General features: G+C 40.4%; 1 protein-coding gene across 1 annotated transcript in view; it reads right to left on the bottom strand.

Moving 5' to 3' along the window:
• The window catches only part of bach2b (BTB and CNC homology 1, basic leucine zipper transcription factor 2b), a 275,550-nt gene that overhangs the window by 23,936 nt on the left and 230,328 nt on the right, over positions 1-21,286 (bottom strand). The window lies entirely within an intron of this gene.

Genomic DNA, 21,286 nt, shown 5'->3' with positions numbered 1-21,286 from the left:
CAAGAAATTATTTCCAGTCTAAGAAGCATCTTCAATATTTGTTTCCTTTCCAAAATCCTTGAATATGTCATCCTCACCTCCAAGTCCATTTTGTCACAACTTCCAGCTTCACTGTCACGAATTAATTCTTCCTATGGTCCCACATCACTGAAATGGGCTGAATCAGTCTCACAAATAGCATTTCCTTTGACTCTATTGCACTATCCCTATAACTCATCCCAACTGCTCTGCAGATCTTGAAAGATTAATTACATCATCATCTTCCAACATTTCTTTTGTGTATCATCCAATTCAGTGAATCTGACTTTTTTTTGTTTCAGTCTTACTGACTGACCTACCAATGATTTCTCTTCCCACCCTTGGATTGTTATTGAAGGATTCCCCAAAGACTAATCATTTGCTTCTCTTCTGCCTCAGCCACATTACAAAAAGTGAAAAATTCACAACATCAGCGATAGACATGGGGTCAACTCTCCATGTGCACTTTTGATATACCTTTGCTTTGCAAATGTTTACAAATTTTCTTGAGTTGATCACTGTAACACAAAATATTACTTCTGTGTTTGACACTTTGGCGGTGGTAAGCTGCCTTCTTGAACTGCTGTAGATAGATCCACAATGCTGTTAGGGAGAGAATTCCATTGGTACTTTTGGAATTCTTGGAATATAGACAGATTTGGTTCTGTATCTAATACTTCTGAGGAAGATAAAGTTGGAATAAATTGATGCAAGCAGCTTTCTGGATTGAACTAGTTTGAATAGACTGAAAAAGATCATAATAAATGAGAAGAACCAACTGAAGAACAGCAGCAGTCATTTCCATAAATTAACATAAAGTATACTTATTGACTACAGACAAGTGCAGTTGTCTACCCAAATCTGCTGGTATTTTATCAGTGCCAGGGTGAATGTCAGACAACAACCCATTCTTAAGCCAACTGAGCCCTGAATTGAGAAATGATGATTGTCCTTGACATTAAGGTGAAGTCTGACTGAATGTGACATCAAGAAGCACAAGCAAAATTGGTATCAATGAAAACGAGAGGGGAAACTCTCCACTGGTGGGAAGACTGTGGTTTTTGGAGGCCAATCAATACTGAAGAAGTTCCTTAGGGTAGTGTCCTAGGCTCAATCATCTTTAGTTGCTTCACCATGACCTTCCCTCCATCATAAGATCAGAAGTAGAGTAGAAGTTTGTTGATTTGATTTCCAAATTTGTGTGGCAAAAGGAGCAAATAAGATGATAACCAGTATTATTAGAAACTCTAAATTCAATTGCTATTGTATTTCTTCTGTATTATAACGTTTATGGGCAGTGCTAAAATTCCAGCTTAGGCCTTACTAATTATTACTTAATTCACAATTATTAATTAAAACATATTAGAGATGGCAGGCAGGTGATAGTGCTGCAAATGGCAACTACATGGACATAAAAGGTAAGCTAGCTGAAGTGAACTGGGATATTAGGCCAGGAGAAATATCAGTACAGAAACAGTAGCAGACATTTAAATATATATTTCAGAATATTCAGAATAAGTAAACTCCTACTATAAAAAAAATTTCCAAAGGGAGATCTTACCATCCCTGGTCAAATAAATAGGTTATGGAAAACATCAAACTTGAGAAAAGCAAGTAACTGAGCAGAGATAAATGGTAGGTCAGAATGTGGAGAACAGCAGAGAATGACTGAAAGATTAATTAGGACAAATAAATTAGAGCATGAGAGGTAGCTAGCTAGAAAGTTAAAGACAGATAGCAAGAATTTCTATTAGTATCTAAAAAGGAAAAGAATGATGTCTACTTTTGGTAGCCATGTGGCTAGAGAAAAGTGTATGTTTTTAACAGGTTCTGCCAGGTTGCTGCATTGTGTTTCAGCTCAATCCAGCTGGATTATCATTGCAGGGGAAGGTATGTATCATAGCAATACAAACAAATGAATAACAAATATGCTGGGAACTGATAGGAGAGGCCTGGACATTGCAGTATTAGAAATGCAGGAGAGGATTCAGCCCATCACATCCATGCAAACTCTCTGCAAAAGCAGCTCAGCATCCCATTTCTTTGTCCATTCTTTGTAGACCTGCAGCTTTTTTCTTCAACTCTGATCTAATAAGCCTGTGCAGGACAATGAAAAGTCACAGAAACATTGATGAATCCCATATTTAATATCCATGCAATACAAAACTGACCAGAAGGCCCGGAAACAAAGTGCGACACAGAAGTGACTCCACTTGCCTCCACACTGAAAGCAGGCAGCAACATTCTGGATGTTCCAGAGGCCCAGATCCAGAGGCTAACCTGTAGTATGACCAATGTTAGAGTGATGACGTGAACTACAAGGTATGTACCTTATGCAAGATACACTGCCAACCTTCATTTAACATTTTACAAATCCCCCTGTGACCTCTACTTTCTAGAAGGGCAAGAACAATGGCATGGGCAGGGAAGCACCACCACACGTAAGTTTCTCACCAAGCCAAACAGCATTCTGAGTCAGAACTACTTTGCTGTTACATCATTGTCACTGGAACTTCCTTCCAAACAGCACAGTAGATGTACCTGCATCAGATGAACTGCAGGAGTTGAGAAGGGGTGCTCAGCAGCACCTGTCCCAGTGCAATTAGAGATGGGCAACCAACATTGGTATAGCCTGAGACGGCTACATCTCTCTGATTAAGTCTCATTCTCTATTCTTTCAAATGGAGGGTTTCACTCCTAGTGCTACCTGAACACATGAACCCACCTGAAGCCTGCAATTCACTGTCCCCCTTCCCCACTACTTGACTTATTGTAGTTCTAGTAGTGCTTATCACTCTAGTGCTCCTGGAATTGGACAGCTGATAGCCATTTGATTTAGAATCACAGAATCCCTACAGTGCAGAAAGAGGTCATTTGGCCCATCAGGTCTGCACCGACCCTCTGAATTGCATCACATCCATAGCCAAACCTAGTCTCACTTCATCTCCGTAATTCTGCATTTAGCATGGCCAATCCACCTAACCTGCACTTCTTTGGACTGTGGGAGGAAATCAGAGTACCCAGAGGAAACCCAGGCAGAAACGAGGAGAAAGTGCAAACTCCACACAGTCACTCAAAGCTGGAATCAAACCAGGGTCCCTGACGTTGTGAGGCAACTGTGTTACTGACTTGCTTACAGCCCTTGGAAGTGGGACTATACTTCTGACAGAGTTGAATTTGGCTGTGGTTTCCCAGGCCAGCAGGGATCGGCTCCCACTGCCTTCCCTCCAACTTCCCAATGGTGGGCAAGGTCAGTACCTCCACTAAAATTCCAAACCCCTATCAGACAGATTTTGCTTTAAATTGGCTCGCAAGTTGTAGAAAAATGAGGAAAAGAATTTTAAAACAAAATATTTGATAAAAACATTTGAAATAGTGTGAACAATACAAATTGTAGTGGTTCTGTTCGCCGAGCTGGAAGTCTTTGTTGCAAACGTTTCGTCCCCTGGCTAGGAGACATCATCAGTGCTCTGGAGCCTCCTGCAAAGCGCTTCTTTGATGTTTCTTCCGGCATTTATAGTGGTCTGTCCTTGCCGCTTCCGGGTGTCAGTTTCAGCTGTCCGCTGTAGTGGTTGGTATATTGGGTCCAGGTCGATGTGTTTGTTGATGGAGTTTGTGGATGAATGCCATGCCTCTAGGAATTCCCTGGCTGTTCTCTGTCTGGCTTGCCCTATGATAGTAGTGTTTTCCCAGTCGAATTCATGTTGCTTGTTGTCTGAGTGTGTGGCTACTAGGGATGGTCGTGTCGTTTCGTGGCTAGTTGGTGTTCATATATGCGGATTGTTAGCTGTCTTCCTGTTTGTCCTATATAGTGTTTTGTGCAGTCCTTGCATGGTATTTTATAAACTACATTAGTTTTGCTCATGTTGGGTATTGGCTCCTTTGTTCTAGTAAGTTACTAGATTTCAAGGAGGATTTCAAGACTAGGGGGCATATTTTTAAGGTGAGAGAAGAAAGATTTTTACACAGAGTGGTTCACGTGTGGAATGATCTTCCAGAGGAAGTGGTGGATGCGAGTAGTTACTAGGTTTAGAAAAGATATTTAGAGAAGTACATAGGCCAAACACAGGCAGGTGGGACTGGTTTAATTTGGCACTGTGGTTGGCATGGACTGGTTGGACAGAATGGTCTATTTTGTGCTGCATGACTCTAAAATTAAAGTTTACCAGTAAAATCTGAGAAAATCAAAGGAAGAGGGTATGAGTTTTAAGTGACTTTTGCTTTAAAGTCAAGGATTGAGCTGGCTTCATTTCACAGAGACTAACTGCCAGGGTCCCAGCTGTCCAACAAATTCAGGTGATAGACCCTTTCAAATTGGAAATTGGAGTTTTGACATAAAAATTTAAATCATGTTTGTACATATGAATTAATCAGAGTCTGTGCAAAGTAAACTTTGGTCACTACCTAAGGGAATGGAAGAGACGAGACTCAGTAAAAGGGTTTGAATTATATGCAGAATAACAAAAATAATCTCAGCTGCTGCAACCCTGAATGTGTATACTTCACAATCACTTACACCCTCACCCCACCTACCCTAATAAGTAACTTAGCTAACAATAGTTCCAGTTCAATTTCCTGTCTTCAGTGAAATTGGCTACTTTAGGATACGCCTCACTTGCTGAACTTAAACTAGTTCAGACTCTAAAATCAATGTCTAAAAACCACTTAATCAATGCTTTCAAAATGGAAAGCCAGCAGATGACAAAATCTAAATCCTGGGAAAAATCTTGACTCTGGAATAATGCAAAATGGGTGATAGCAAACTGGCAGATGCTTTATATTTCTCCCGATTTTTGATTTCACTTTGGAAATTAACACCATCATTCAAAGTTAAACTTTTCCCCATGGTTCTCGGCTGTGCCCAAAATTCTTAAAAACATTTGCAACATGACTTAACATAAACATGATTTGGGAGGATAGCTACAGAAACTTGGCAGATTATAACTGAGCTTGCAGATTAGAAAGTCTATATTTTTGGCTGGCCTATAACAAAGTCACATTTAAGCAATTAATACTAAGTTGACTGACTTCTTCAAATGGGCTTGGGAAAGGTTCTGGTTATAATGAGGGTAAAGATTATGCAAACAAGTGTAGGCATAGATGATCTAACAATTTATAGACATGCTTGTTACAGTCCTATTGGGACTATGGAACAGTTATCTGTGGAACGCAGCTGGTAAAGTTTGAATAACATGAATTTTAATTGTTACAGGCTTGATCAACCATATTTTTTTATAATTATTACCTAGAATGTAAGGTAGAAACTTGTAGAGATGTTAGTTTTCAGTGTTTACAAGTTTTGCCTGAAGTGATTGCCATCCTTCAGAATACTAAATAAAGTTAGCAGGATCCAAAACTGACTTGACAATGAATATTCTTTCTCCGTCTCTTGGTCATTCTTCCAGAATAATTATCAATGGTCGAAAATTGAGAGACTACTATATTGAGCCATAGGGCTGAATTTTACCAAGAATCGGTAAAGCGTGAATACTGTTAAGTTTCATTGAAGGTTTCTCTGCATTTTTACGGCTATTCTCTAAAACTCACCTTATTAGCTATGCATGACATCTCTACGGTGCACCATTCACCCTTTCGTCATACTCTTCAGGCAGAAGTTCATATCATTGTTGGAATCTCATGGGATTCCAGGCACCAGTGCCATTTTTAAAGACCAGTTGTGTACCTGGTCAAGCCTGGACATCCAGAAGTTTATGTTCACCATGCATGTAGTGGGAAGGGAGCCAAAACCAAATATTTCTCAAATTATTTGGGTTAGGTAACAAGGCTGACACCCCACAGGAAATACAACTGCACATTCGGAAATGTAATGCTAGCTAAAAACCATGTGTCACAGGTTACCCAACCTTAGCCTTATCCCATCTTAGAACCCTACCTATTACCCTTCTCAAATGCGAGTGTAGCCGACATCTTATTTATGCTTAGCATCATGCTGCACTGACCCCTGTGAAAGCTCGAGTGGTTGTGACTATTGATGACCACATCCCACCCCCTCTCAATTTCTCCAATGACTTTTCCAACGTGCCATAACAGTGGTCCCTGATACATTACATAATCTGACATTCTGGAATCCAAACACATATCATCAGAGCATTAGCCTGGAGTTCTGAATTACTAGCCCAATGACATTCTCACTCCACCACTGCCTCTTATGACAAGGTGTGCCTTTCTGACAAGCTCCTATTATTTGTTCCTCTGTGCTCTATCCTGCTGGGTAGGCTATTAGGGCCTATACACAACTTCTACAGTAATGTCTTGTCATCTTTCTCTATAGAACCAATATCATCCTTTATTAACTGAGTTAACTCTCCACCTTTTCCTAGCTTCTTGTCCTTCCTAAATGCCATGCCCCCATAGTGCAAATGGAAATATGTTTATATCGCTGTGTTTATAACTGTCACAGAAAATGTTTAAGATCATGAACAAAAACAGAAATTGCTGGAAAAGCTCAGCAAGTCTGGCAGCATCTGTGGAGAGAAATCAGGGTTAACATTTCAGGTCCAGCGACCGTTCCTCAGAACTGCTCTGATTTCTCTCCACAGATGCTGCCAGATTTGCTGAGTTGTTCCAGCTATTTCTGATTTTGTTCCTAATTTCCAGCATCTGCTGTTCGTTTGTTTTTTGCTTAAGATCATGTGCTATTTTCAGTTTAGAAAATTTAGAACCAAATTAATTTTCTTCACATTCCATGGCAAAGAAACTGCAAGGAGTCAGTCAAGTAGTAAATGAAAGAGTTTGGACAGATATAATTTCTCTGGATTTGGATGTCTATAACAAATATTATTGGGAAATGGAGTGAAATTTTGTGTTCTTGTGTTTTACGATCATTGTAATTGTCTTCTATATTTCATAGAATCCCTATATTAGATGGCTTGGTTGGATTATTTTCCCCTTTTGTGTAATAAACTTCCATTCTGCTGTCAAAAAATATGTTCAGTGACTTATCATTATATTAAATATCTAAACAAAATAAAACCCATATGATCCTGCAAACCAGATTTCATTCTGACTTGGACAGTACCACTATCACCTGGGATCATAACAGATTCGATTTCATTTTCAAACCAAGTTAATTGCTACCATAAAAAAACGCTGGTAGAAAGATTAATGCAAATGATTGAAACAGTGCTGGAAAAGTAAGCAATAAAGGAACGAATAAGTGTTTCAAACAAAGAACTGGCAAGGTGGTATTCAACAGATACAATGCAACTATGGAAAGATTATGCTGATGACTTAATGAAGCAGTTTACTTCTAAACTACTCCCTCAAGCCTGTTTCAGAAGACTGCTCAGTTCAGAGTAGGATTTGCTCAGTTACCACAGCTATACAATGTTTACCATGCTCACACTTGTGTAAAATAAGTACACATATATAAAAACAAGCATATGTATTCACATAAGTAAACAGTAAAGTTTGCTGTGACTCATGGATTTAGAGCTTTTGCCAGTAATTATTCAGGGACTTCTGGATCACAAACATTAAAAATACACCACCGCTGAGAATTTTCTTGACAAAACTATGTTAAACCAGATGAAAAGGAAATGCCTTCTCTAAAAAGAGTAATTGTTCAGTAAAAAGCATAGCATTGGAGAAAAGAAATGCACAAAATCAAATGAGACCGAATTCACTATAACCACTGAAAACAGAAGCACAAATTGTGATTCGTGCTGCCTGCTGTTTTAAATAATTTCAATGCTCAGCCAGCACTAACTACACACTGTTGTTTGGTTAGATGTCTAGTTGGCGGGGATGATTCAATATGAGCAACTAGAATTCTTAAACAGGAGATGCATCATAGATGCAGCAAGTGCTGACAGTTGTGAAGGAACTGAATCTGACCTGTGACATATATATCAATGACCTAACATAGGAGAACATGCTATTTAAGGTTTTTGACACTGTACAGATATTGTGGAGGTGTATATTAGGAAGATGAATGGTACCTAGAGTGGGCCAAGTACCCTTTCAGTTACATACACAAAACACAGAAGAAGAAGATAGCCATGGGGGTCAACACCAAGAGCTAAGTTATGAGTGTGTGGATGTAATATTGCAGAAAGTTCAGCGGCCTTATACATATGGTCACAATGAGTGAATATCATCCCATCATTTGTCTTTAACACTATTCAATTTGCGGAAACCCATATCTCAATGGCCTAAATCTTTACCAAATAGGACTTACACCTAATAATATTATACTGCATCTCACTCTCTCATACTAAGCATTGCTACAAACCACAAATATTTGACAGTTTCCACAATAGGAGATAATTCTACCATCACAGTCACATCAAACTGCACAACACACTTTTCTCTCCTTTGCAGTACAAGGAGACACACAATCAAAGGTTGCAGGGCCTGACTGGGGAGGGGAAAATGCACTTGATTGTCCTGACCCCATGGAAGAGGTGGTACTGGTCATTCCAGGATGAAGTCTTGGCAGTGGTGAGACTGAAATAAATAAAGATATCAGCATCCTCATAGTTAACCATCTTTTCCCTATCTACCCTACCCCAACATCTCCAACTCTCTTCTGATTACCAGGTATAAATAGTGCAAGTACGAACATTATCTTCATTCCTCCCTGTACATTAACTCTATACACACTGCACATGAATGGATTGTATATCTGAATCATTCTTGTTGCCCTGAAGTCACTGTTTAATTTTCTGTGGTGACTCAAACTGGTAGAGTAAGTTGCTGCAAAATGAAGACGTCATGATTGCTGCCAGGATTCTAGATGCTAACAAAGTACCTCTCTGCTTATGGTTACACACCAGCTGAGTATTGAGGAAATGGAATTCTTTTGGTTACAGTGTAGGTCAGAGCAGATACATGATAACCACAAAGCAATGTGCATGCAGTCAACAGAACCCTGTGTTATGTGGAAGACTGCAATCTTAGAAAAACCGTGTGCTCCAACTTCTCCCTGACAAAACAGAATGACATACAATCTTTTAATGTCGAGACTTATGTCAGTCATCTTACGTAGTGACTGAGGAGCTTGAAGGAGCCAGAAGAATGAAAGTTCTTCACTACAGTCACCTTACCAATGTATTGGCAATGTAGCCCTTGTCTTGTTTCAGGATTGCACAGGTGTCTACATTGGTGCCAGATTTCAGTGAGGGTGTACTTATAGAAAGATAAACATCATACACCTTTTTCTTCAATGGGGTTCAGGTTGGAGAATTGTTCCCTGAATATCCTGTTGGGAGTCCTTGCACAATCCCTCTGTCCTGCTATGTATATCTTCTGTTTATTCACAAAGTTATGTTGGACACCAAGATGAATGCCTACTGGTGTAGCCACCTTTGAACATGACTGATTTGTGTAAGAGCTTTGAAGTTATCATTAACTCTTTAAGCACCTGCCACATGATTCTTTGCAGAACTTTGCTACCACTGTAGAAGAGAAACATAGAAGAGCATCAAACTGTGGTAGCATCGAAACAACCACCAGAAAAAAGAATCAACCAGCAACCAACCAGTAAACTTTTCAGCTGAGTAATTTTAAGAGATGATGCTGGCTGGAGTGTTGATCTCCAAAATGCAGTTGTGGCCTCAATCTGTGTTTCACCCTGAATAACTTCATAAACTGCCTGAGTTCCCCACTTTTGTCTCTGTTTACTGTACATTTATGCTAATATCTGCGTCAATATTGCATGTGAGAGTGCCCTGCGAATGTATTTTTTATACCTAAATGGCATGTGCAGGACTCTAAAAACATACAGTACCTGTTTAGATTTCATGCCAAATCAAACTTCAGTAGGAAAAAAAATTTAGATTTATATGGCATCTTAGCAATTGTATCAAATGTTTCAAAGAGATTCTCCTGCAAAGTCTATAAGTCACAATGTTTATGTGTGGGAATGCAGCAGCTTAATTATGCACACCAGTAAGACCAATGCAGCTTTGAGATGAATGAATAGTTAATCTATTTTGGTTGAGGGAAGAAAATTGGCCAGCATAACAGAAAGGCTGCCTCATATCTTTTGGTAAATGCCTTAGGTTAAACATACACCTGAATAAGCAAATGTGGATCCCCATTTGTATATGAGTGACATGTACAGTGTAAATTACATAGGTTAATGTGGAGTTTCAGGTTCAAGGGGTAGTCCCTGAGCCAAGCTGGCATATACAACATAAAATACCTTTGCCTCAATTATTACAACGTCTGAACCAGCTTAGCTCAATGTTAGATTTTATACAGGACACAGAACTGACATCTTCCCAGCAGAACTATGATCATAAGAAGGTGTAAACAAAATCATTTTAATTAAATCAACAAAGAGGCACAGGACCTTGGGATCACCATCATTAGGACAACATCCCAAATAAGCAATTGGAAAATGGTTCTGATGCAGTTTGTCATATAACATGTCTTTGTAAAATAAAATAAGCATTTCCTTCAAGTTGTTCTAATGACAAAGATGCCTTCTTAATAACTAATTGGAAATGTTTTGGCCCTGAAGTTATATTGCAAGCTCTTAGAGTGGAAACATGTCTTCATCTAAAATTTCTCAGAGGCATGAAAATTATTGAAAAGTAAACAATGAAATATGTTCATTAAACTGGCGAAGAAATAAATTCAAGCTAAACATGTTAAAGTGGTGATATTTTATTGTGCAATGTTTGTAGCATTTTAATGATGTCAAAACTGACAAAAAAATGAGCAGATCTTTTCCTGAAAATCTAGCCTGGTCCAAAGCTTTGATATTTTCTTTTGCCAGGAGGCAAAGGCAGAATTTTAAATTAAATTCTGCATATCTAAAAAAAGTTCCAGATGTATTAAAAGGTGATATTTATTTGTGTGAGGAAATAAGGTTGTGGAAGTTGGTGTCATGGGTGTACATCATTTCCATGTTTTCATTAACAACTTAAAAATCAAACCTTGAAGCTAACATTCGTTGTGTTAAAAGGGTCAGTGTGTAAATGAAAAAGAAAGACCTATATTTAGGTAATATCTTTCATTGCCTTAGGACATTCCAAAACACCCGGTAGGCAATGAAATACATCTGTTTCTGAAGTGTCGAGGAAATGCAGCAAGGTTCCACAACAAGCAATGAGATACTCACCAAATGATCTGTTTAATGATGTTGGTTGAGGTTCAAATATTGACCCGAACTTCTCTTCAAGATAGTGCCATGGAATCTCTTAGATCCACCTGCGTGGGCAGATAGGACCTCATTTTAACATCTAATCTGAACGATGGCACCCCCTATCTGTACAGCACTTACTGCAACACCAGTCTCGAATTTATGATTAAGGTCTCAGACTTCATGATTGAGGTATGTGATCTGCAAAGAAGCTCTTAAGAAGCTAAGTGGAGCTCAATTCAGTGAGCTTTCTTTGTGATGGAGACAACAAGTCAGTCGCCACTCAATGCACTTGTCCCAACAATTACAATACAGATTGGAGAATTGTGGTCTGAGAGTTTGAAAGACTTTAGTTAGAGCCATAAATTTTCTCCCTCTGTTCCTTTTTGATATTTTCCCACTTGGGCTGTGAGGCTTGTGTGGCACTTCAGGCTGACTTTTGTCTGTTCCCCTTTCAGTTCAGGTTTGCATCTCTCTTTGAATAGCACTTGACATGGGGCCCCCTGAATGTCTGGCAACCAGATGGCATGAGCTTGTTCCCTAGCGGACTTCAATTCAACTGCCATAAACTTAGAGGTGAAAATGCTACCAATTGAGTCATGTATTTTTTTTATTCACTCATGGGACATGAGCATTGATGGCTGGCCAGTGTTTATTGCCTGTTCCTAGTTACCCTTGAGAAGGTGGTTGTGAGCTGACCTCTTGAACCACTGCAGTCCATGTATTGTAGATAGAACTGCCAAAGTGTTTCAGTTACACCTGGTATACAGAGATATGACTGCTAGAACTTACAAAATTGTTATGTTTTAAATGGTCTTTTTTAAAATTTAAGGTAAAACAGAATGACTTGGAATAGGAGATCACCAAATCACAGAATTGTTACAGCACAGTAGAAGAGGCCATCTCATTCGTGATATTTCCCCAGAACTTTGCACATTTTTCCTTTTCATATAATAAGGCCAATTCCCTCTTGAATGCTTCAGTTAAATCCTTCCTCCATCACACTCTCAAGCAGCCATTTCTGATTTTGAAAAACTGTGTAAAAATGTTTCACCTCCTATCTCAATTGCTCTCTCCTTTGTGAGCTTTCTCCCAGTCAGAACAGTTCTTTCTCCACTACTTTCTCCAGAACCCCTATAATTTTAAACAAATTTACCAAATTTCTACTCAACCTTCTCTTTCTCCAAGAGAAACAGTCCCAACTTCTCCAATCTAACTATGTAATTTAAAGGTTGTGAGAAGATTTGTAGCTTGGGTGCTTGTTGTTGTGGTTCTGTTAGCCGAGATGGGAATTCGTGTTGCATGTGTTTCGTCCCCTGTCTAGGTGACGTCCTCAGTGCTTGGTATTGGGTCGTTCGTTCTGGTGAGTTGTTGTCTGAGGGTGGCTGTTTATTTGTGTGCTGTTATGAGTCCTAGTGGTTGCAGTAGTCTGGCTGTCAGTTCGGAAATACTCTTGATGTATGGTAGTGTGGCTAGTCCTTTGGGTTGCGGTATGTCCTCGTTCCGAGCAAAACCAATGTAGTGTACAAAATCGCATGCAAGGACTGCACAAAACACTACAAAGGACAAACAGGAAGACAGCTAATGATCTACATCCATGAACACCAACTAGCCACGAAACGACACGACCAGCTATCCTTAGTAGCCACACACGCAGATGACAAGCAACATGAGTTCAACTGGGACAACACTACTATTATAGGAGAAGTCAAACAGAGATCAGCCAGGGGATTCCTAGAGGCACGGCATTCATCCACAGATTCAATCAATACGCACATCAACTTGGACCCAATATACCGACCACTGCAGCGGACAGCTGGAACTGACAACCAGAAGCGGCAGAGACAAACCACTATAAATGCCAGAGGAAACATCACAGAAGCGCTTCACAGGAGGCTCCCAAGCACTGAGGATGTCACCTAGACAGGGGACGAAACGTCTGCAACACAAATTCCCAACTCGGCGAACAGAACCACAACAACTATGTAATTTAAACTCTTCATTCCTTGAACCATGAGATGATGCGTAGTTGCAGTGACATCTAGTGTCACATGTAGACCAGACTAGGTAAGGATTTCCTTTCCTAAAGGAAGTTAATGAACCTGGTGGGCATTAATAACAACATTGGTATCATGTCATCTTTAGACAAGTTTTTTATTCCAGATTTTTATTGATTTCAAAATGTCACCGCCTACCATGGTGGGATTTCGAACTATGTTGCCAGAAAGTTAACCTGTTACCACACGTCATTTCCTCCATTCATTCACCATTCCATTGTCACTTGAGAGCTTTGGGCAATTTAAGTCTTAAAATTGAGTCTCAGTTGAAGAGAGTTTGGGAGATATAATCAGTATACATAATAAAGAGTACTTCCATCTCAACCCAGAACCACCGGTGTCTCCTTTCCCAGCAGGAAAGGTAGCAAATTTGACCACAATTGCAGCATTGAGACAGTAACAGCAATAAGACACAGATTGCTTGAGAAATGATTAAAATGGAAAATCAACAAGAACCCCTGTGGTTCCTGCTGTGCTCCCCAGACCTTCTAGGATCTAGAATTGGCTATCTGCTATGTTTCACTGACCAACTCGAGTGGAACACAAACTCCACCCACTTTCGCTGGCCGCAGCTAAAAGAAAATGTTGGATTAGTGCAAAAGATAGTGCTATTTATGCTGAGATACTGATGTTTAATTTCAGGCTGGAAATCTCCAGTCTCAGGTCAGTCTATGTATTTAGCTGGCTCATCCCAAGTGCTGAAAATCCAATCTTGCAGTTGTGTGTTGTAGCAGTAACACAGATTTTGCAATTAAAAAGATGTTGTCCCTCATGACAAAGGGGTGTCTTCATAGGCATATCCGATTGTGTGATGTTACATAAAGTGGTGATGATAAAGGATCTGGTCTATTTTCTCGTGTATTAGACCAGACAGCAGACTCCCTAACAGATGCCTGTGGGCCACCAGTGAGTGACACTTTTAGAACCAGTGCTCTCGACAAAACAAAGATTATTTTGCCATGCATTTTCCATTAAGCACAGTCAGCAAACAACTTTCATTTTACATTTTAACTTTAATATTAAACACTGCTTGGTCATTTATTCTACTGTTCCCTTGAACTATAACATTAAACAGGGAGTCATTGTATGTGGAAAAATAGCTCCTCTCTTTTCTCCTAACTGAAATCACCCTGAAATAAATGACATGAACAGACTCATTCTGTACACAGTGAACATAGGGCCCTTAGAGTGTGAGGCTTGGAAAATAATAATGGGGAACCAGGAAATGGCAGAGGTTGAGTAAATACTTTGCATCAGTCCGCAATGTAGAACGTATGAACAGCATTTTAAAAATACTAAACAATTAAGGAACGAAAGGAGTAGGGAAGGAAATATTTCTAATAACTAACACTTGTAAAGAACTACTACAGAAACAAAGGCAAAGGTTCTATCAGTCCCGTGTACCTGATGTGTTGCATCTTAAAATATTAAAGGAATTCACCACAAAAATAGTGGACGTGCCGGTAGTAATCTTCCAAGAATCTTTAAATTCTGGAGAAACCTCAGAGGATTAGAAAATTGCTGATGCCACAGCTCAATTTGAAAAGGGAAGGAGACAAAAAAAAATCAGTTTATTATTGGCCAATTTGTTTAACACCTGTCATTGGGAAAATGTTACAGTTTATTATACAAGACGTAATATCAAGTGCCTTTAAAAACCTTAAATATAATCTAGTAGAGTCAGCATGGCTTCATGAAGAGGAATATCATGCCTGATTTATTTAATGCAAATTATTTCAGGAGGTAACAAGCAGGATAGATGAAGGGAGACCAGTAGTTGTAAAGTATTTAGATTTCTAAAACGTGTTTAATAGGTTCCACACAAAAGGCTATTTAAAAGGATAAGAGCATTGGAGGTACTTTATCAGCATGGATAACGGATAGAGGATTAACTAATTAATAGAAGCCAGCGAGTTGGGAAAAGGGAATCATTTTCAGAAGGCTTTAAGCGCAGTACAAGTCAGACTGCACCCCTACATGAGTTCAGATACTGACACTTTTGTGCTATTTCACAAACCACAATCAGGAGCACAGGGAAGGACTTCATCGCTACATCTCAGCAGCTGGCTGAGGAAGAAACACCTCACTAGTACTCTGAATATTGCCAGAGACCAGACACTTACAGAATCATAAAATTTCTTCAGTGTGGAAGCAGGCCACTTAGCCCATTGAGTCCTTACTGACCCTCTGAAAAGCATCCCACCCAGACCGACTGCCCCCACCTAACCCTTTCCCTGTCATCCTGCAAATTCCATGACAAATCCACCTAGCCTGCTAGTTCTTGGAGCACCTGGAAGAAACCCAAGCAGTCTGGGGGAGGATGTGCAAACTCAGCCAAGGGTGGTACTGAGCCTGTGTCCCTGATGTTGTGAGGCACCAGTGTTAACCACTGAGTCACTGTACACCTCTCAGCCCCTGGCAGGAGAGATGGTGTCAGCAATCAGGAACTTCATACAAATGCACAAGCAGACACTGGAGAGGCGGGCAGGTATGTCCAGAGCACTGTAAAACCTGGCTTAAATGCTGTAGGATGGCAACATACCAGCTGGAACCCTGCTGCCTCAGGAAGGCCAGTATCCAACTGCCTCAAATGGACGAACTGACGGTTGCCATGGAGAGTCAGATCCAGCAGTCTCCGAGTCTGCTGAATGTATGAATGCATCTACCCTCCATCGCTCTGACCAACGATCTTCAGCATCAATGACGGGATGACAAGGGTCGAAGGAACATTACCTCACTGGAAGCAAACAGGGTGGTGCCAGTAGGCAACTGGCAGGAGCAGGAACCAAACAGAAGTTTCCAAACAGTTTCCTCAGAACAACCCAGATGTGGCTGGGCCATTCACTTCCACCCTGCTTGCCCTCTCAGCTCTTTGGGAGTTCAAGCCACAGAGGGGGCATCTAGCAAGGACACATTTGGGCTTGTCAGGCCAAACAACACTTGGGGTCACCCAATAAAGACATCCAAGGCCAATGGGATGTGTTGTAGGGAAGACTCCCTCCATCCCAGTTGTGGAACCTGGGTCTGAGCTGAGACATAGTGAGAAGGAGAGAAAGAAGATCTCCTTAGGGCATATCAGTAACACAGGTGACATTTTATTGTAAAATTATTCTCACTTTCAGAAATTTATGTTTTCTCTTTTCATCTGTGTGTGCAAGTTTTTGTCCCACAAATGTAACATTGAAAGTATTAAAGCCACCCAGCCTTATCTCTGCAGGATGTTCCATGGAGTGAACAGCTTCTGCAACATGTACAGGAAATGGGTAAATGGCAAGTGACTGTAACCTTGGGAACCAGGCTCCATCTTTCCAGGGACAAAGACATTGTTACTTTATCACAGGCATTTGTGGAATTCAGAGTTGAAAATGATGGTACTGGAAAAGCACAGGAGGTCAAGCAGCATCCAAAGAGCAGGAGAGTTGATGTTTCGGACACAAGCCCTTCATCAGAACATTTTGACTCTGATTCTCCAACATCTGCAGTTCTTAACTTTTCCTAATTAATGGAATTCGGCCATTATCCTGCATGAAATGGTTAGGGGAGATTGGGGCAGTGAGTTGGACTATACAGGCTAATACCGGAGGGTTACAAGGAATGCAGTGTTCATGGGATGTGTTTCACCTTCATTGTATGGGGATGAATCTAATGGTGTTACCGTTTGAAGGGCCTTACATGGTTTGAACCTGCAGACCCTTCCCTCACAGAATGAGGCACTTTCCCTCTCAAACCCATTCCAAGTGTGGTCTCAGCCATTCCCATGTACAATATAACTTACAGTGACATCTGGGCTCTGCCTCTCCATAGGAGAACCCCAAGCAACAACATCTTGTTCTTGGTAACTCACCCTGTTAATCCCACAGGTACTGCACTAAGCCAAGTCCCCCACCCAACCTGTCTACCTGAGTCTACTTGTCCACTTTAATCAGCGAACCGCAGGCATGAGGTAAGCATGCCAAGTGTGGGGGTCCAGTACTGACCCCCACTGGAAGCCAGAATGCTGCTTTCTCCTTCTCCCATATGACCCCTTGCCCCTCCACCCCTTTCAGTATTGTCATCCTCTCTGCATCCCAGCGTTCTGACCTCAATCCCCACAATGAAGTTTCCCAGCCTCCCTCCCACAGCACTCCCCCTTGATTTTTAGCATGTGCTTGACATATAGTGTATGGATTGACTGTAGTTGAGCAACATAACTGGACAAGCTGAATGATGAGTGAGCAGATCCCTGGCTGAGATATGTACAGCTTCTGAAGTGTCTTTACATGTATCCCTGGATTGGCTGAACTGGACCCATGTGGCTGACCATGACCCACAGAGGTGGAAATCCGCTGACTGCTCTGACTGCCCAAACCCCGAGACTGATCTTGCCGGCTGTCCTTGACTTATTGTACTGGAACACCTGACAGATGGAGGCCTCCCTGGTCTTCAGTGAGGACTGCTTCCTTTAGTCTTTGAGACATAGACATTTACTTGAAGCAAGTTCTGTGTGCCGTGATAACTGCTGGCACATGGTACAGGGGTGCAAATGATGTAGTAACGAACCAAATGCCAACATGTCTAGTTGCTTACAAGTTCTCTGGCTTTGTGTCTGCACTAAGGCAAGCAATGAAACATTGCTGCCAGGCTTTAAGGCACAACAAAACAAGGCAGGGATGCTGTGAGCATCCGGGTAGTGAGTGAGTGAGTACTAATAGAGCAAGAGACCTGTACCGAGATGCAGTCTGGTCCATTTTGTGTGCTGGGTGCTTGTCCCTACACACAAATTGTCCTTGCAGCTTGATTTCAATGATTGCAGCCAAGGTCCAAAGTGCAGCATTAAACTGGAGAAGCATTTTGCAAATGAATTGGAGAGGTGCCATGCAAGTTCTGAGAGGCTAGCAACTGTCACATGCTAGCATTTGTGAATGTGGTGTGTATGCGTGGCTTTCATCCTCGAGCAGACCCTGAAATGATGTTCTGGTTGAGCAAGTGGAGAGTTGGAGTCACTAGGCACATGCTGTGACCTCCAGGTTGGCAATTCTTGGCATGTTAATCTTATTCAACATGGCTGAAAAGCAACCTCCATGTTAATGAGGTGAGATTTGGTGGTAATGAGGGTGATATTGAGCAATAATTCCTGTTAATAGGCCTCTCGCTGCTCCCTAGTGATGTTGGGAATTCTTTTGGAAAATATGACTTATTGCTCCCCAAAGTTGGAAAAGGCTTTGCTGAATTTATCACGCGATTCTCCCAGATTTCTCATTATAACCTATGGCACTCAGCTTCTGGAAAGATTCTGCCCCATTGAAGCCAGTTCCAAGTATGGCCAGCTTCCTTTGCAGTATCCATTGTAGCAGAACCTTCTAACCATCAACAATAAAGAGAAACTGTTCCTGGTTGCTTTCCTGTTGGAACTTCCCCTTTCATGAGAGATAGCAATCCTTTAAGAGCAGCTACCCTGCCTGACTGTCTATCTCAGACAAAAGTACTTTTCACCCAATCTCGCAACAACCTTTAACTGTGTAACCTATTCAGATCAGACAGGGATCCCTTTTGCAATATCTGGTATGACCCATACTACATGCACAAATTTGTGGTTGTTTTATTTACATAGGGAAATCAACTTTAAAGAGATCAGGAAACAATTACTTTAAACATTTGCCATAAACAAGGTACAGTACTTTCTTGATCATAACTAAGTACTGCTGAACTCATAAGGTATGCAATACTTTATCAATGCCATGGCAAGCCAGTATTTCTTGGCAATGAAATTCCAATGGCTATATTTATTGCTCCTTCTGTCACTAGGCATAGTGATACAGTAGAGACATAAATTCTTTTATTTCCACCGTGGCACTCAAAACAAGGCAGTGAAGCCAAATTGGCAGCTCTTGTGGATTTTTTGCCTCATAAGTAATAACACTTTCCACAAATTTACTTCAAATCTGATGGATAAAAATAATACTGAGCGAGTCACTTCTAGGAATACAGATTTTGCTAAATGAATTTTCTGGCATTCCACAAAACACTATAAAACTGAAACTTTAATTAATGATTCAAGGTTTTGACCCTAAACTATATTTTTATATCATTGGTAATGCTTGGACATGAATTTAAGCTGCTTGGCAGTTTCAAACATGATAATTTGATCCTCTGTTCTAAGAAGCGAAATTAAATTTCCCCCTCAATCTTTCCCTTTGTCTTAATGAACAGAGCTTTCTCAGGCAGAAACTGTTACCAGCAAATAGAGGACCTCTGGGAGAACCACACAAGGTATTTTGGATCTATTTTCAGCTTGCATCAGCAGCTGCTGCTCCTGAGATCACAGCCTCATGAATATCCAGCACCATATGTGATTACTGTAGCATTACAGCAAGCTATTAAAGAAAGTGCACGTTGAAAAGAAAATCTGTAGAATGCTGAATAAGAAAAAACGGCAAAAAATAGAAAAACAAAAGGTAAAGTACAATTTGAAGTCATTAAAGGCAGTCGTTGACACATGAGGCAATGCAGCAGTTAATAGCTCATCGTACAGCATGCAGACAAAGAGACAAATTAATCAAAATGACAGAACTAGGACATTTATGCTAATTCAGGTTCCTGGGTTTAGGCTTATATTACTTTGCATTTGATGAACAGACACCATTACAGGTCAATACATTGTATGCATAACATAATAAAGAACATAAAATCAACAGCAGTTCCAGGAATGTTGCCAAAATCTAACACATAGCCACACAGACCTGCTTTGTGCACAGTTTGGTCTTTGTTTCTTTTTACAAATAACAGCACAGACCGAGGGAGGCACATATTTCTCATGTCAAACAAAGACAAATCCTGTAGAGCACAGGCAAAGGCATTCAACTTTAGAGCGAATTGCTCCAGGTTTGATCATACTCAAGTGACTGACTTAAAACTGACGAGGTAGGAGAGCAGCCTTTAATTTTGCATGAGGATGTTTAGATAAAATGGCACAAACGTCACAACCTATTTTAACAAGGAGCTGAAGCAGGGAATGCATTTTTAAATAGACTAGACATAAAACAGAATTTATGGCAGAACCAGTGACCTGATTACAGTTGCAAAAGATTTTGTGGATTCCTTCATGTTATTCAGGTGAAGATATCTAAATATCCCAAACTCAAAGTAACAGCTTATTGGTTTTAATTGTTGAATTAACTCAAACAAAAACACTTTGTTTATTTTATATTAAGTAAGAGGGTATTGCATGGACAGTCTTATAAGGAGACATTTAGTAGGTTGGGCCTGTGTTTATTGAAGGTAAAAACAAGGATTGCAGATGCTGGAAACCAGATTCTAGATTAGAGTGGTGCTGAAAAAGCACAGCAGTTCAGGCAGCATCTGAGGAGCAGGAAAATCGACATTTCGGACAAAAGCCCTTCCTAATGAAGGGCTTTTGCCTGAAATGTCGATTTTTCTTGCTCCTTGGATGCTGCCTGAATTGCTGTGCTTTTCCAGCACTACTCTAACCTGGAATCTGTGTTCTTTGAAGTTTAGAAGAATGAGAGGTGACCTTATTGCAACATAAATTCTTCGAGAATTTGAGAGGTTGCATATAGAGGTATTGTTTCCCCTTGTTGGAGAGTCTAGGACCAGAAGGTATAATCTCAGAATAATGGTCACACATCTAAGACAGAGATAAAAAAGAACTTCTTCTTTCAGACAGTAGTGAATGTGAGGAATTCTGCACCGCAGAGGCTGTAATTGTTAACTGTATTCAAGGCTGAGCTGGATAGATTTTTAATCAGTGAGGGAATCAAGATTTATGGTGAAAAGGCATAGAGGTGAAGTTGAGGATTAACAGATCAGCCACAATCACACTGAGTGCCTTAAGGTCTGCTTCTGCTCTCATTGTCTTAAGGAATATTGACGAGGTTATGGATGAAAAAATTGGTTTCACTTTGTGCCTCTACATATCCAAGAGTTTGATTTGAATCTCACCAACTAATTGGGAAAAAAAAATAATTTCTTGTTTCTTGCATAGTTCAGTGGATAAAATGTATCCGCCCCGGGAAGACCTCTAGTTTAATCCTGACCTGTACTGTGTCAGGTGATCCAAGCCAAAGTGGAGGTGAGGAGCTTATCTTTGTATGCAGTGTTC

Source organism: Hemiscyllium ocellatum, chromosome 3 (genome assembly GCF_020745735.1).
Source record: "Hemiscyllium ocellatum isolate sHemOce1 chromosome 3, sHemOce1.pat.X.cur, whole genome shotgun sequence".
In the NCBI taxonomy this organism is placed as follows: Eukaryota; Metazoa; Chordata; class Chondrichthyes; order Orectolobiformes; family Hemiscylliidae; genus Hemiscyllium; species Hemiscyllium ocellatum.
This window is presented reverse-complemented; position numbering and strand designations above follow the sequence as displayed.